Source organism: Sceloporus occidentalis, unplaced genomic scaffold (genome assembly GCF_023333645.1).
Source record: "Sceloporus occidentalis isolate IW3139 unplaced genomic scaffold, rSceOcc1.0.p SCAF_5, whole genome shotgun sequence".
In the NCBI taxonomy this organism is placed as follows: domain Eukaryota; kingdom Metazoa; phylum Chordata; class Lepidosauria; order Squamata; family Phrynosomatidae; genus Sceloporus; species Sceloporus occidentalis.
Genome location: NW_028316985.1, coordinates 102,867,747 through 102,884,686, shown reverse-complemented (window position 1 = coordinate 102,884,686; position 16,940 = coordinate 102,867,747).

The window sequence follows — 16,940 nt, the reverse complement described above, 5'->3', positions numbered from 1 at the left end:
GGCAGGGGGGGGGGGAGAGAATACATGGCAGAGAATGCAGACACTAAGGTTATGGTAGTTAAAACCCATCTTGACACACATTCTGAGTTCTACTTGGTCCCACAATAATATATACTTTCACTTAATAATTTACCTGAATTCCAGAAAAAAAGGATAACACCCTCACCTACCTTGGTTACCCCCTCCTCTGCCTCTTGACAGTTTCTTCTGCTGAGTCTGGCCTCCTTGATTCTGGCCAAAGGTGCCACCCCCTTCAGGAGACCAGCAGGAGGCAGAGGAGGCGATCACCAAGGCGTGAGTGGTGAGGGCAATGACGGTGGTGGGCAGAGCAGTCATTATCTTTCCTTCCACGGAGCCCTCTGCTGGGAGTGGGATACAAAATGTCACCGCCAGTAGAGAGCAAGGAGGAGCAGGGATGTAGCTTCCAGGGCACACTGTCGCCCAGACAGGAGAACAGAGGTAGGGCCTCCCTCTCTCTACTGCCCTCCCATCAACCACTGGAAGTCCTACATTGGCCGCTCTCCATACAGCTAACCCACCCATCCCTTTGTCTCCAATGGCGGCACACCCTCATGCATGTGCCGCCATTGGGAAGAAGGAAACGTGGGCATTTGCAGATTTTGATATCTGTGGCAGGGGAGGAGGTCTGAAAGGGATCCCACGTGGATACCTAGGGCCAGCTGTATGGCCTTCTGGTTTAATATACCAGAAGGCCTGATTTACAGCTCTTGATTTTTAAGTTTCATTCATAAGAACTTCAGTTAAATTTAATTTATGGCCCTGTCCAGATGGGCCTATAGGGCATCCTCATCACGTGCTAGGGGTTGGCCGAGGGCGCACCGCCCATACGTGCCTCACCCCTAGCATGTGACGAGGATGTCAAAATGGCAGCACCCTGTACACATGGGTGCCGCCATTTTGATGCGACGGATGCTTAGCGTCCGCACGTCACGCCCCCATAATGACATTGCAAGTGCACCATTGTCGCACTGCGGCATCATTATGGCACCACAGAAAGAACCCACTTTTTGCAGGTTCTTTTTGCTGCATGAGGGAGCTGTGCAGTTTGTCCACTGTAGCTTCCCTGCGCAGCAAAACAAGGTGCGGGTAGACCGCCCCTTTTGGGCAGTCTGTACCCCGCCTAACTTAAATTTTGTACTCAGATGAACAAGCAACAACATCCAGTGTTGGCTCTCTGCAGGACCAACTCCTCCAATTTTTATTTGTTAAAAGAATATACTGGTTCATGTGAGGGCCTCCACTAAAACAAGAGGTTCTCCTTTTTAGACATTTACTTTTAACTTGAAAAAGCCCAGTACCAAAAGGGTTTGAACAAAAAAACAAGGTTAATGCTTTGTTAAAGGACCATTCAGATTTTTTCTCTCAATTACATTAGTTCTGCTAACCACAGATTTTCCAGTAGAAACTACTCGCAATCTATTAGAGACCTCTGAAGATTGCTGAACAGGCATTTTAGATTTATCACCTTCTTCAGACAACTGATCTGAAAGAAGTAAAATTGTTTGTTTGATCCTATCTGTTCATTCAGAAGCAGGGTCCATTTATTCAGGGGAATATAATCCCAAGTATGCATACTCTAGTTAAACAGATCTGCATACACAGACATATGGATGTTTGCTGAATCATGACATAATTTTAAAAGGAAACAAGTATTTTAAAGTATCTATAATCTGACATTAATAACAGCCTTTCTGTTTAAGGATAATTTACCCACAATGGCCCATGCACTGGTAACTTCCTCATTAAACTACTGCAATGCAAGGGCTGCCCTAGAAGATGAGAGATGCAGCAGCTAGTACAAAATGCAACAGGTAGACTGCTAACTGGAACACTAATCAGAAACTACATCATATTGTTTTTGAAGAAACGGCATTGGTTGCCAGTACACTTCTACTCTGAATTCACCACGCAGCCTGAGAAGTGATGTCTGTTTCAGCAGTCTTTCTGTGTTCCAGTGGTGGGGGAAATACCTTGTGGGATATGGAAGAAACCTTCTCTACAGTGGCATCCTGGTAATGGAACGCCTATCACTTATAATGATGCCTAAACTGGTGTCAGTCAAGCACCAAATGAAAACATCACTTTTTAAATTAAAGCCTGGGGGGGCTTAACTGATATTCACAATAGCCTTATGGTTTAAATTATTTTAAATGGTTAACAAGTTTTGAATTGTCTTCAGCATTAAAAATGGTTTAATATGTTTTTGATCTCTTAAACAATTCTTATTATTTCAAATTGTTCTAAATTATCTCCAATCGAGGACAGGATAAAAAATTTAATCAATAATTAGTAATACTTGCAGGGGTCACGTAGTGCTGTGTATACAAATGAATAAAAACCTTAGAATCATAGAATCATTGGCGCATTACAGACCACCCAGAACAGGTGGTCTCGCGACGCTGCCGGTTGCAGCGTGGAGGAGCCCCAGCGTCCAAACCGCACGGCTCCTCCGCAGTGCAAATAAGAAGCGCCAAAATGGCGCTTCTCTTTGTGGTGCAGTTATGATGCCGAGAGGTGCCAGTGGCGCACTCAAGGCATCATGTGTGCCGCGCGACGTGCGGACGCAAAGCGTCCACTACGTCAAGATGGCAGCCCCCGTGTGGAACGGGCTCCGCTATTTTGTATGGACTCGGTCCGTATTAGAGCTAGGGGCGTCTGGAAGGGATGCCCCTTTCTAACCCTAGTACGGACCCTGTCTGTACTTTATGCCCATCTGTAACGGGCCCTAGAATAATAGAGTGGGACAAGGCAGGGGGACAAAGTGAAGGAGCCAGATATGTTTCCCATACAGCATCTAGAAGACATATGCAAGCTTGAAGACATAATGCAAGCCATTCTGTAGAAAGATGAGCACAGAAGAACTTCTCAGTCAAGTAAACAGAACTTACTTTTGCTTGGAGGTAAGAAAACCCCACCCACAAAACGTCCTTTCTTGTGGTAGTAAGCACATTTCAACTTCTTACAGCCCACTGGCCGATTTTCAAAATGACAGGGAATTTCACTACGTTTTTTCTGAGGATGAAACATAATGTAAATGTATACTAGGGTCAGGTGAAAGTTTACAACAGCAACACAATGATGTGATCCCAGCAACACACTCCTTCACACCTTCCATAATCACAGATTGTTTATCCACGTATTCAACCACCCATAGCTTGAAAATATTTTAAAAAGTAATTCAATTCTAAAAAACAAACATTGAGTTTAGTCATTTTACCATACCATAACCATACCATAACCTTTATTAGGCATCTCAATAAAAAAACATCATACAAAGTTAAAATTTTAAACTAAAATTATTAACATAAATACTATAAAATTCCGTCCGTATAACATGTAATTCTATGGATTACAGTTGTTCAATTTATACCAAATTTTTGTTGCCTCCATTAGAAAATTTGCCATCACTCGTGTAATCTGCTCATTGCAATCCTCCAATAAATGCACTAAAGTTATATCCATTACACAGAAGTTCATTTCCATTAGTTTCTTTATCAAATTCTTTCTCGGTTTTTGATATAATGGGCAAAGAAAAACAATATGTTGGAGGGTGTCTGGAACTGCCTCACATATACAAAGACGATTGACAAATGGGATTTTCATATATCTCCCCTTAGTAACACATGACGGATGGATGTTCAGCCTTGCAAAAAGGAAGGCTTTCCTCGCAGCCTGAAGGGACAACGATTGAAAATATTTTGGTATCTCACCACAACAGGGGGGAATGCCAAATACAAAAGGGGAGCATACTCTGGGAGAGGTAGAATAAATTTCCTTATGTTCCCAACTCAGCAAACAATCCTTAATTGTCTTGAAGCACTCGTGCTCCGTCAAAAGGAGTAAAGAGTCCAGATTTAAACCCTTTAATTTTAGATTGTCTTCAAAGGCTTTAGACCAACTAGTATAATAATTATCAGATAAAAGAAACCCAATTAAACTAGATCTATTTGGTCTATAATGAATTTTAAGCCAATATTTATATGCCATCAACCAGGCAGTGGTCTCAAGTGTAACCAAACCAAGCTCGTCATATAGCGTTAAATAATGAACACATGACGGAATAGATAGCAATTTCCTACAAAACCGAGATTGTACATTTTCAACCTCCTTATTGAAAGCTATTACCCATACAGATATACTATATAATATTTGAGGTCTAATTTTGGTTTTATAGATTTTCAAGGCTGCAAGGACATCTTGATTTCCCTTCTTATAATAAAAGGATTGTAACATTGCCAACGCTCTTTTCCCAGAATGTATAAACTTTTCTCTCTGCTTTACCCAAAGACCATTATAATGGAATAGAACTCCCAAATATGTATACATTTTTACCTGTTCTATAGATTGATTATTCATCTTCCATTTCCTTGGAGTGAATCCTTTTGAAAATACCAAGACCTTTGATTTGTTAACATTAATCTGTAGGTGAAACCTAACACAATATTCACTAAATCTATTCAGGGCTCTCTTTAAGCCCACCTGAGTCCGCGACAATAATACAGTGTCATCAGCATATTGTAACACTAAAAGTGGGCGATTTCCTAACATAGGAGGATGGGTGTCAACCGATGACATGAAATTTGGAAGATCTGCTACAAATAAATTAAATAGATGAGGAGCTAGGACACAGCCTTGCCTTACTCCTATTCCTGAATAGATTGGGTCCGTTAAATGACCACTTTCAGTAAATTTTACCCTACAGCGATTGTTGGTATGAATTTGGCTCAACAAAAACAGGAGTCTTGAATCTATACTTAAACTATCCAATTTACTCCAAAGTGTAGGTCGATGAATAAGATCAAATGCCGCTTTTAGATCAATAAACGCAGCATATAATTTCCCTTTAGGACGGGAAATGTATTTATTAATTAGAAATGAAATAACAGTAATATGATCAGTGGTAGACATGTGACCTCTAAAGCCCGCTTGTTCAGGTCCCAGGATGGCTTGAGTGGTCATCCAGCTTTGCAGTTTCTTTGCCAAATAGCTGTCATATAGTTTTCCTACGATAGAAAGCAAGCTTATCGGGCGATAATTTGCTGGCTCATGCTTATCGCCTTTTTTAAAGATAGGAATAATTATTGAATCCTTCCAGCTTGTTGGAATCACCCCCGTGTTGTTTACCAGGGTGAATAGATTTGCCAAAGCTTTGGACCATAATTCTGGACAGTGTTTCAAAACCTCTGCCGTAATAGTATCATAACCCGGCGATTTAGCAGATTTTAGTTTAAGAATTAATTGATATACTTCATCTGGTGAAACAGGACTCCAAATAATAGAGGGGTTTGCAATCACTACAATATTATCAATTGATTTAGTTTGCATCTTATTTGTAAAATACGATACCCATATTTGGGGCTGAATGCCAGGACTAGATAAATTCAGGTTGTTATTCAAATGCCTCCTTACTGCTATCCAGAATGTTTTGGTATCATTTGAATTCAGATCTCTATCAAGATCGGCCCAATTTTGCTGATAAAAAGCTTTCTTTTTATCTTCGATATACTTATAGAATTCTGCCCGGGCCTTTAGGTAAGGTCTGAAATTTTCCTCAGGGCTGTCTAAAGCAAGTTGGAAAATTTGTCTAAGGTTCTTTTTCTCTATAAGACAACTTTTGTCAAACCACGAGTTCCTCCCTCTAATTGGATTTATATAAGTAGCTGTTTTATTACTCACAATAGATATTACTTTCCCATAATTTACCAGTGCATTTTCTATTGTAGTACTATTAGCTAGGTCATTTATTACCGTTAAGGCACAGGCTTCTTTAAGGATTTCACTGACTGCCTCTATTGTTCTAGAGTTCCAATAAATTCGTTTTAATCTTTCGTAACTAACAAATATCTCAGAATTTATGGAAGATGGAATAGCTAATCTGGGAAATACCATAGAGACTACTAGTGGCATATGATCACTTTCTATTCTATGGCAGACCTCAAAAGCTGTAATCAGATTCATCAGGACTGGACTAGATAATACATAATCAATAGAGCTTCTCCCTCCTGCAGCCATAAAAGTGAAACCATTTGTATTTGGAAAATACTCCGAACCATTTAGAATAAGTAAATTATGGGTGATACAGAAATTTGCCATCAATATCCCATTCTTGTTAGTAACTAAATCCAAACCAACCCGGGGGAGATTCAGTGGAAAGGGAGGCATATTAACATCGAGCATACACTGCTCACAAAGATAGTCATTAGAGGGGCCAATTCTAGCATTAAAGTCCCCCATCAATAAGCACCCTATAGGATCAGGTTTGTTAGTAAACTCATCAATATAATTAGATAGGTGGTCCCAATAAATTGAACTTGTTAAATTATTGTTAGATGCTGGTATATAAATGTTAACTAATATTATCTTAACCGACTCAAATTGGAGAAGAATTGCCTGAGCAATTTCCTCACAAGGGGTTAATATTACATGCTTAAGGCCACTAATTATTTTTATCATAATAGCTAATCCTCCCTTATATCGACCCCTTATACCGGTTCTTACTGCCGGGACACAATAAGATGTATACCCATGTAAGCAAATGTCATAAGGACTCCATGTCTCCTGTAAACAAACAATGTCAAACTTATTAATATAATCAGTAAAATCAACATCCCCACTTTTCCTTCCCCAACCCGCAATATTCCATGAAAGTAGCGTAAAACTTGGGGAAGGAACTCTTAGGAGCACCCTCCGGCAGTCACTGGAAAGAATCAGGCACAATTGACGATGTAATTTGATCATCTAACTGGATACAGCCATTCCAGTTAGGATTATACAGGTCTCTTGTCAGTGATACTGCTTGAGAAGTCACTTCTAGAGTAGTCTGAATCGTCTTTCGGGATTTGGCTGTTAAATCTTCGGGGATTGATATAACCATTGATTGATTTGTAAGAGAGAGACCAAGGGGTCCCTGCATAGCCTTTCCTTCAGTCTGTTTAGGATCAGGGTCGTCTTTCTGGTGAAACTTGTCGTGAGGTTTATCAAGGGGTTTGTCAGTATGAGGGCTAAGAGAAATGAGTTCATTTAAGTCTTTAGCCCAAATTTGGTGTCGAGATTCCACTTTTTCCACTGCTTCAAAATCTATTAGGAACTTTTCCTTAGTTACTTGGTGAGCGTTAGGTGATAAAGGTTGTGCTTTATTCCCATGGTTGGTTTGACAATCCTCATTTCTTGAGATGATTGTATCAGGAGATAGGGACGCTTCTGTTACGTCCTGACTGTTGATTACCAATTGAATTGCTTGACACATTTTAGACCATTCATCCTTAAGTATATTAAGTTCATTGATGTTAAATTGTTTATCCTTCAATACACGTCCAGAGCTATCAGAAGCAATTCCATCATTTTTCCTATCTTTAAGGGATATAAGAGGGTTTAACACTCTATTGGTATATACCCTCACACAATGTATGTCATAATTTTTTATCAATAAGGACTTTTTAGCCAATAATGTACTGGGAGCAGCCGGGGAATTAAAGGTCAGAATTAGTCGTGAATAATGACCTACACTTGGTAGGAAATGAAAAGATTTTAACATAACCTTCCTAAATTCCCAACCCAATAACCTGCTTAAGGAGTTCTTGATATTGTACAAATTGGACCATCTACCTTTATTGATTGAATTATATCCTATAGCTAGCATTACCTGGGAAGACTGAATAGTTAGGGCTGAGGAAAATTCTGTGGGATTGGGATACTCGTAAAGAGGAATTGAATGTAGATTAAGTCCATTTGAATAGTTTGTTCTCTCCTCATTATGTATATTATTTATTAATGTCTCTAGACCCTTACTAATGGAGGCACAATTTTTTAATAAAAGTTCAAAAGTTTTTGAGATTAAAAATGCTTCCTTTGCCAGGAGTTCCTTCCATGGGCATTTTGTTGATAAGTGTTCTAGGTCAACACTATTTTTGACCTTAATAGATGTTAACTGTTAGAATCCTGTTAGTATTCTACCAGATAGTGTTTGTAGTGTAGTATAGTAGTTGGGGGATGATGGGGCTTTAGCTGCAGTAGAAGAGTAGATAGTGATGGTAGTGCATACCAGGGCCAGGTGTCTTATCTAGTGGCCTTGAAAGCCTGGCTCTCCGAGCGCTCAGAGCTGGGGAATGTGCTTTCACTTTTGTGGGAACCAGGAGGGGCTTCGCTTGGCGGGTTTCTGCTTGGGAGGGGATTTGGCTTTTGGGAATTCTGTTCCTTTGTCTTTGGGGAGGGTGTGGTCAGTCTCAGCTAAGAAGCTGAGTGAGGCACATGTCTGATTCTGGATCTATCAATAAAGTGCTGTTGATTATATCAATCAAGCTGACTGGTTGATTGTCTGGAATTCTGGGTGCTAACTCTGACAGTTAGCTGAGACTCCTTATACCAACTTCTGCAACAACCATGACGGACCAGGAGGCTAAAGGGGAAACTGCATCCTCCAAAGAAAGCCAAACGACCGAGGCTGTGGGGGACACTCAGACTGAGGCTCGAGGAACTGGGGCAGCGCCAAGGGTGGTGAGGCAGCAGTTGCCACAGACCCCACTGGCACCAGGGCAGTGGTTTGGCCTGCCAGTGGCGCCACCCCGAACGAAAGAGCGAAGGCGTGCTACACGCTGGTCGGACTGGGACACAGGCTTCACGCAGCCGCTGCAACTGCCTCCTGGGGAAGAAGCCGACTTGGAAACGCAGGTACAGCAGCTGACGGTGGACATGGAGGGGGTCCAGGGCACCCTGGCCACGATCCTAGAGGTCCTCCAACGGCTCACTGGTGAAGGAGGAGGGGGAGCAGGAGCAGGAGCAGGTGCAGGACCGGCCCCTGTCCCAGCAGTGGTGCTCCCAGGGGCTGGAGCTGGCGCGGGAGCTGGGGAGGAAGAGGCTTTGCCCCAGGGTCCCCCACCGGCGGCACCCCCCCAAGACAGAGTGCACGAGGTCCAAGCCAGGAGGCTGGGAGTCAAGTTTGATGGGGATCCCCACACCCTGCCCTACTTCCTATCGCAAGTGGCGGACCATATGGAGGCGTGGGGACCCACCTTCCCCAACGAGGCAGCCAAAGTAAAGTGTGTGGCTAGACATCTCAAAGGGGAGGCTGCGAACTGGCTGGTGCAGCTATACGACTGCCAGGCCACTGAGCTGAGAAGCCTAGCAGAATTCATGAGAGCTCTAAGGGCCAGATTTGAAGACCCCTTTCGGGCTAGCATTGCCCTGGCTGAACTTAAGGCTTTGGATCAGGGATCCAGGTCGGTGTCTGAATATGCAATGGAATTCAGGAGATTGGTGGCACAAGTGCCTGACTGTACGGAGGGAATGAAGATTCAGTACTTTAAAGAGGGACTGCGTCCTGAGATTGTGAGATGGGCCCTCACCAGAGGCAACCCCCCCACCGCGATGGAGTGGATCAGATTGGCTGGAGAGGCGGAGGCCATTCAGCAAGAGGTCAAGATGCTGTCTCGGAGGAGAGAAAAAGATTCCAAAGGGAAGGGAAACAGGGCCCCAGCACCGAAAGCTAAAGGGCAAGGAAGCTCTGCGGAGAGTGAGTGGGAGAGAAGGCGCAGGCTGGGCCTGTGTTTGAAATGCGGCAATAAAGGCCACTTAATTGCAGCCTGTCCAGACAAAGGCCAGGAGAGGAAACCCAACCCCTCACAGACCCCCCCTGGCAAAGCAGCGAAAGGGGGAAAAGGCAAGCCAGAGAAGAAGACCCCAGCTGATCGCAGCCTGCAGGCAGCGGAGGAAGGGGAGTCTGAAGTCTGGACAGACAGTGGGAGTTCGGAGCCTGAGGAGGGGCCTTTAAACTACCAGAGCCTGCCTTAGAAAGCGGCGAAAGGCGGGCTGATGGAACTGAGAGCCGCGTGCGAATGGTGAGTGGGGGTGTCCCCCTATTTTCATTGACTGTGACTTTGATGGTGGGGTCAAAGAAAAGGGCCATGCAACTAATTGCAGCCATTGACTGTGGGTGCACCAGGTGCTTAATAAACCCGGCTGTAGTCAGCAGTTTGGACATTGCAACTCACCCCTTGCAGGAGCCCATACCCTTTACACAGATGGATGGGTCTCTGATGGGTGGGCAAGCAGCAGAGAGGAAAACCGCCCCGTTGTGGCTTGGGGTGGCAGACCATTGGGAACAACTTCAGCTGGTGGTGGGGCCCACCTACAACTACCATTTGATGCTGGGAATTGACTGGTTGCATCACCACAACCCCTCTTTAAGGTGGAGGGACAGACAATTGATTTTTGATGATCCAGTCTGCAGAGAGCATTGCCTGGACCAGGCTGTTGTGCTTCCTCCTCTCCTCCCGCCGGTGCCACGCCCGGGGTTGACTCCAAAGGAGGTGGCTGCCCATTTAGAGACTGTGCAAGGAGATGGGATAATGGACTGTGTTGGGGAGGGAGCAGTCTCCTTCCCTCAGTGCTATCAAGATTTGCAGGGGGTTTTTGAAGCTAAGGAATGTGATGTGCTGCCTCCACATAGAGAGACGGATTGCGCCATTGAAATAGAGCCGGGGGCGCCGCTGCCTAAACCTAAGTTGTACTCGATGACCCCAAGGGAACTCACCACCCTAAAGGAGTTTATTGAGAAAAACTTGGCCCGGGGATTTATTAGACCATCGACCTCGACTTTTGCCGCTCCTGTCTTCTTCAGGGAAAAGAAGGATGGCTCTTTACGGTTGGTCACAGACTACCGTAACTTGAATGGGATTTGTAGTACCAACAAATACCCCTTGCCATTGATGAAAGACATGCTGGGACGGTTGGTCACGGGCAAGATTTTTACCAAGCTGGATTTGAGGGATGCTTACTACCGTGTTCGCATCAAAGAGGGGGATGAATACAAGACTGCATTTAATTGCCCCCTGGGGGCATTTGAGTACCTAGTTCTCCCTTTTGGCTTTGCGGGGGCGCCAGGGATTTTCATGAGGCATATTAACGAGGTACTACATGACCTATTGTTTGAAGGGGTCCTGGTATACCTGGATGATGTGCTAATTTACTCCAAAGACTTGGATAGCCACATTAAGTTAGTCCGAGAGGTACTCAAGAGACTGTTGGATAATCAGCTGTATGTGAAACTGTCAAAATGTCATTTCCACACAGAAGGACTGGACTTTTTGGGGTATAGGGTTTCTAACCAGGGCATAGAAATGGATCCTGCTAAAGTGCAAACTGTACTAGACTGGGCGCCCCCTAGAAACCGCAAGGATGTTCAGAGGTTCTTAGGCTTTGCCAACTTTTACAGACAATTCATTCCTGATTTCGCCAGAATTGCATTACCCATAACTGACCTACTTAAAACTAAGTCTTTGGAGAAGAAAGGGGGAGAGGCACCAAAGGGGAGCAAGGGACCCAAGCCTTCTGCTCCAATTCGGTGGTCAGAGGAGTGCCAACGGGCTTTCGACCAATTGAAGTTGCTGTTCAGTAATGAACCCATTTTGCTTCACCCTGACCCAGATAGGCCCTTTGTTGTGCAAGTGGATGCAAGTGACTTTGCCATGGGCGCGGTATTATTGCAAAGGGACTCAGATGATAAACTAAGGCCATGTGCTTACCTGTCTAGAAGGTTCCAAAAGGCTGAGTTATCTTGGCCTTGCTGGGAGAAAGAGGCTTATGCCATAAAACACGCCTTAGAAAGTTGGCGGCAGTTCTTAGAGGGGGCTCCACAACCTTTTGAGGTGTGGACGGACCACAGGAATTTGGAGGCATTGCAAACTCCTCGAAAACTGACCCCCAAACAGAGAAGGTGGGCCAAGGACTTTTATAAATACAAGTTCAAGCTGAAATTCTTCCCTGGGCGCCAAAACATTTTGGCTGATGCACTTTCCAGGTTGCCACAACATGAGGGGAAAGAGGCCATTCCACTGGAAACTATCTTTTCCCCTGAACAGTTGGGCCTAGCAGTAATTACTCGCAGCAAGGCCAAGGCTTCATCACAGCCCCCTGCACAGGCTAAGTCTGAAACCCTGCTGGATGACATTCTGCTACGGATCCAGCAGGTGGCAGAGGCGGATGACTGGCTACTGAGCCACAAGGACTTGCTGTCTCGTAATGCACAGGGACTGTGGGTAAAGAATTCCAGAATCTATGTCCCTGCTTCCATGAGAGAGGACATTTTAAAGCTCTGCCATAATTCTAAAGCTGCTGGACATTGGGGTTATCTGAAGACTTGGCACAAACTACGCAACACTTATTGGTGGGAAGGTGTGCGTGCTGATGTGGATGCTTTTGTAAAAAGTTGCTCTGTTTGTGCTAGGGCCAAGCCTGTTGTGGGAAAACCCAGAGGTTTACTGCACCCTTTACCCACGCCGGACTCACCCTGGAAACACATTGCTATGGACTTTATAACTGATTTGCCACCAAGTAAAGGCAGAGACACCATTTGGGTGGTAGTGGACTTGTTTTCTAAACAAACACATTATGTTGCTTGCAAGGGGATGCCTTCAGCTTCAAAGTTAGCTGACCTTTTCATTGCCTATATATATAAATATCACGGATTGCCTGATAGAATAATTTCGGATAGGGGCAGTACCTTCACCTCTAAATTTTGGAGGGTACTGCAGAAAAAATTGGGGGTTCAATTGGCCCTCAGCACGGCCTATCATCCTGAGACGGATGGGCAATGTGAAAAAACGAACATGGCCCTTGAGAGATACCTTCGGTCCTACACTAATTATTTGCAGGATGATTGGTATGACTTGCTCCCTCATGCAGAGGTAGCTTTCAATAGTGCTGTCCATAAGAGCACTGGGCAGTCTCCTTTTTTGATTAACTATGGATTTGAACCTAAGTTACTGCCTGCATTGCCTGTTGAGAAGTCTGACCCTGTTGCGGTGTCTCAATGGTCTGAGAAAGTCAAGGGAGCCTGGCCCATGATTACTAAAGCACTGCAGGACGCCAAGCGTCAGTACAAAAAGTATGCGGACAGAAAAAGGTCAGATGGTTGGGACATTAAGCCTGGGGACATGGTCTACCTGTCCACAAAAAATTTGAAGTCCAGGTTTCCTTCAAAGAAGTTGGGTCCTAAGTACATTGGCCCTTTCCCTGTTAAAAGACTGGTGAATGATGTCACTGCCGAACTCATTCTTCCCAAGTCCTATCGTCATCTTCACCCCATTTTTCATTTCAGGTTGTTGAAACCAGATTGGAGCACGGACCGGTGGAAGACCACGGACTGTCAGCCTCTGCCCATGATGATTGATGGGCAACAACACTTTGAAGTTGCAAAAATTTTGGACTCTAGGTTGCACAAAGGCAAACTCCAGTATCTCATTCGCTGGAAGCATTTTCCTGTTGATCATGATGAATGGGTTTCTGTTGCTCATGTTAATGCGCCTGATTTGGTGGCTCGTTTTCATGCACAGTACCCTGACAAGCCTTCTCTTTCTGCTGTCACTTGATTTAGTTTTCTGCTGTCTTTTGGGGTAGGGGGGTTTCCTTTTTTTTCGGGGGGCTGACTGTTAGAATCCTGTTAGTATTCTACCAGATAGTGTTTGTAGTGTAGTATAGTAGTTGGGGGATGATGGGGCTTTAGCTGCAGTAGAAGAGTAGATAGTGATGGTAGTGCATACCAGGGCCAGGTGTCTTATCTAGTGGCCTTGAAAGCCTGGCTCTCCGAGCGCTCAGAGCTGGGGAATGTGCTTTCACTTTTGTGGGAACCAGGAGGGGCTTCGCTTGGCGGGTTTCTGCTTGGGAGGGGATTTGGCTTTTGGGAATTCTGTTCCTTTGTCTTTGGGGAGGGTGTGGTCAGTCTCAGCTAAGAAGCTGAGTGAGGCACATGTCTGATTCTGGATCTATCAATAAAGTGCTGTTGATTATATCAATCAAGCTGACTGGTTGATTGTCTGGAATTCTGGGTGCTAACTCTGACATTAACAGATCCTCATCCTGCAAGGAGTCCAGAATTTCATATCTATTGTGTAATTCAATATCATTTTGAATGTCTGGGGCACCTTGACTGCTGGAAAAGTGGTTATCTATTTTAGTTTGTTTAGAAGGCTTATTATCAAGGTCATGTGAGACCTTAGAACGGCGACGTTTCCTTAATTTCATTTTAAAGCCTGGAAATGTCAGGGACGGGCAGCTCACAACCCCCCTCCCACAAGTGTCGAATCTGCTAATGAAACTGTTCCCCACTTCTATGACTCTGCATATTGGAAGCCTATATCCTCAAAAAAAAAAAAAAAAAAAAAAGGAGGGAAGGTGTTCCCCTGGGTCCTGGGCCCCGCTCTGTCCTCCAAACACTGCTGCCGCTCGTGGAGGGCGATGGTAAAGTGGAGGCTTTATGCCTCTCGCGTTGCTCCTCCTGCAGCCACCTCCTGTGGAGGGAAGGTGTTCCCCTGGGTCCTGGGCCCCGCTCTGTCCTCCAAACACTGCTGCCGCTCGTGGAGGGCGATGGTAAAGTGGAGGCTTTATGCCTCTCGCGTTGCTCCTCCTGCAGCCACCTCCTGTGGAGGGAAGGTGTTCCCCTGGGTCCTGGGCCCCGCTCTGTCCTCCAAACACTGCTGCCGCTCGTGGAGGACGATGGTAAAGTGGAGGCTTTATGCCTCTCGCGTTGCTCCTCCTGCAGCCACCTCCTGTGGAGGGAAGGTGTTCCCCTGGGTCCTGGGCCCCGCTCTGTCCTCCAAACACTGCTGCCGCTCGTGGAGGGCGATGGTAAAGTGGAGGCTTTATGCCTCTCGCGTTGCTCCTCCTGCAGCCACCTCCTGTGGAGGGAAGGTGTTCCCCTGGGTCCTGGGCCCCGCTCTGTCCTCCAAACACTGCTGCCGCTCGTGGAGGGCGATGGTAAAGTGGAGGCTTTATGCCTCTCGCGTTGCTCCTCCTGCAGCCACCTCCTGTGGAGGGAAGGTGTTCCCCTGGGTCCTGGGCCCCGCTCTGTCCTCCAAACACTGCTGCCGCTCGTGGAGGGCGATGGTAAAGTGGAGGCTTTATGCCTCTCGCGTTGCTCCTCCTGCAGCCACCTCCTGTGGAGGGAAGGTGTTCCCCTGGGTCCTGGGCCCCGCTCTGTCCTCCAAACACTGCTGCCGCTCGTGGAGGGCGATGGTAAAGTGGAGGCTTTATGCCTCTCGCGTTGCTCCTCCTGCAGCCACCTCCTGTGGAGGGAAGGTGTTCCCCTGGGTCCTGGGCCCCGCTCTGTCCTCCAAACACTGCTGCCGCTCGTGGAGGGCGATGGTAAAGTGGAGGCTTTATGCCTCTCGCGTTGCTCCTCCTGCAGCCACCTCCTGTGGAGGGAAGGTGTTCCCCTGGGTCCTGGGCCCCGCTCTGTCCTCCAAACACTGCTGCCGCTCGTCGTTTAGTCATTTTATATAAGGGACACCACTTTACCATGCCACTATATATATATATATATATAAAGACTTGAGCATCCAGGATAATGGCATCCATGATGGGGGGAGCGGGGATCCTAGAACCAAACCCAGCAATTACCAAGGCCTACTGTATTTAATTGAAATAAGCACTTACATTTATCTCCATATGTCTGAACCGACAACTACTTCTATAACAGCGTCCTTCCTGCCAGAGCCTACAAACAGTGTCGTTTCCCAAGGCTGCTGCACAGTGACGGTAGGGGCAACGGTTCCCCTATGGCAAATGAAAGAGAGAAAAGCAAATAAAGAACACTTAGTCTGAAAACTCTTTATGAATGAAATCCCATGTCACCAACAAAGCAGACTTCTGCTTGCACAGCAGAATTTTCCGTTCTACCCTCATTGACCTTCCTTGGGAAAAAATGCCCAAAATGCTCCTAATATACCAGGGAGCAGTATCATATCCAGGAGCTTAAGCTACAATTCTTTCTTTCCTAGCAACTCAGCAAGGACTGGTAACCAATGGCTCAGGCACTGGACCATGGACCATTTTGAGTAGCACTGGTATAGAACACAAGTGGGAGCCAAGAAGAACCCAGAGCACAAATGTATACTTCTGTCTCACATAACTTTCTTCCAGTTTCTATTTCCTGGTCACTCTTTAAGCTCTTATACAAAAGAACCAGCACCTAGATTTTGGACGAAATATTCAGAAACTCATCATAAGGACTGCTCAAGATTCTTTAATTCCAAGTGTGCATCTTTCACACTAGGCCTGAGATGGTAAATTTCCACATCCTAGCAAGAAACAAAGTAGTTTCCACAAGTAGTCTGTTCACCTCCATAATAAAAGTTATAATTTAAAATAACGTTTGCCTTAATTACAATTCATTGGGTCACACTAAAGCTGTAATAATGCAAGCATAAGACAAGATTGGGGATAGGGGGAAATGCAAACCTTAGTACACGTTGAGTAGTAGAAGAAGTAGCAGTCGTCTCCTTTGTTGGACATGTTGGACCACAAACCTGTAGCAGAATGACTGTCTGTCAATTATATGTTTACTATATATATATATTTACTCTTAGTGACCACAATTTGGTCTAACATATGACACAATCTCAAACAGGCTAGATTTGCTGATCTCTTCTTCACAATATAATCTTGGGAAAAGATAGAAATAAATTTAAAAAAGAGTTTTTACATGAGCAACCATAACTCCTAACATCTTACAGCTAAGTAGCAATATCCCACTTCTATGTAAACTTGTTCTTACTGACTCCACTTTAAAATCTGTTTGTTTCTGGTACTTTCCATAACGGGGTAAAACAGGTTAGAAGGCACACTAGCCCCTAAGGGTCCCAGAAGGGCCACATATTCTCTCCCATCAAAAAAAATCGATCTGCCCCCCTAAAAGTCACCTTTCACCCCATTTTTGACCCTTCTGAGACATTTAAGCTTCAAGATAATCCTTTTCCCCAACAGGATAGAAGCCAGGACTCAAATTCCAGGTCATTTCCTGCCTTACAAAAGGCCCCTTCTGCACCCAAATGACCTGGACTCCCACAAACATGGCAAAATTGCCCTAATGCCTCATAGGGAGCATGGGAGAGAGGGAAAATTAATTCATGATGAATCAATTAAATAAA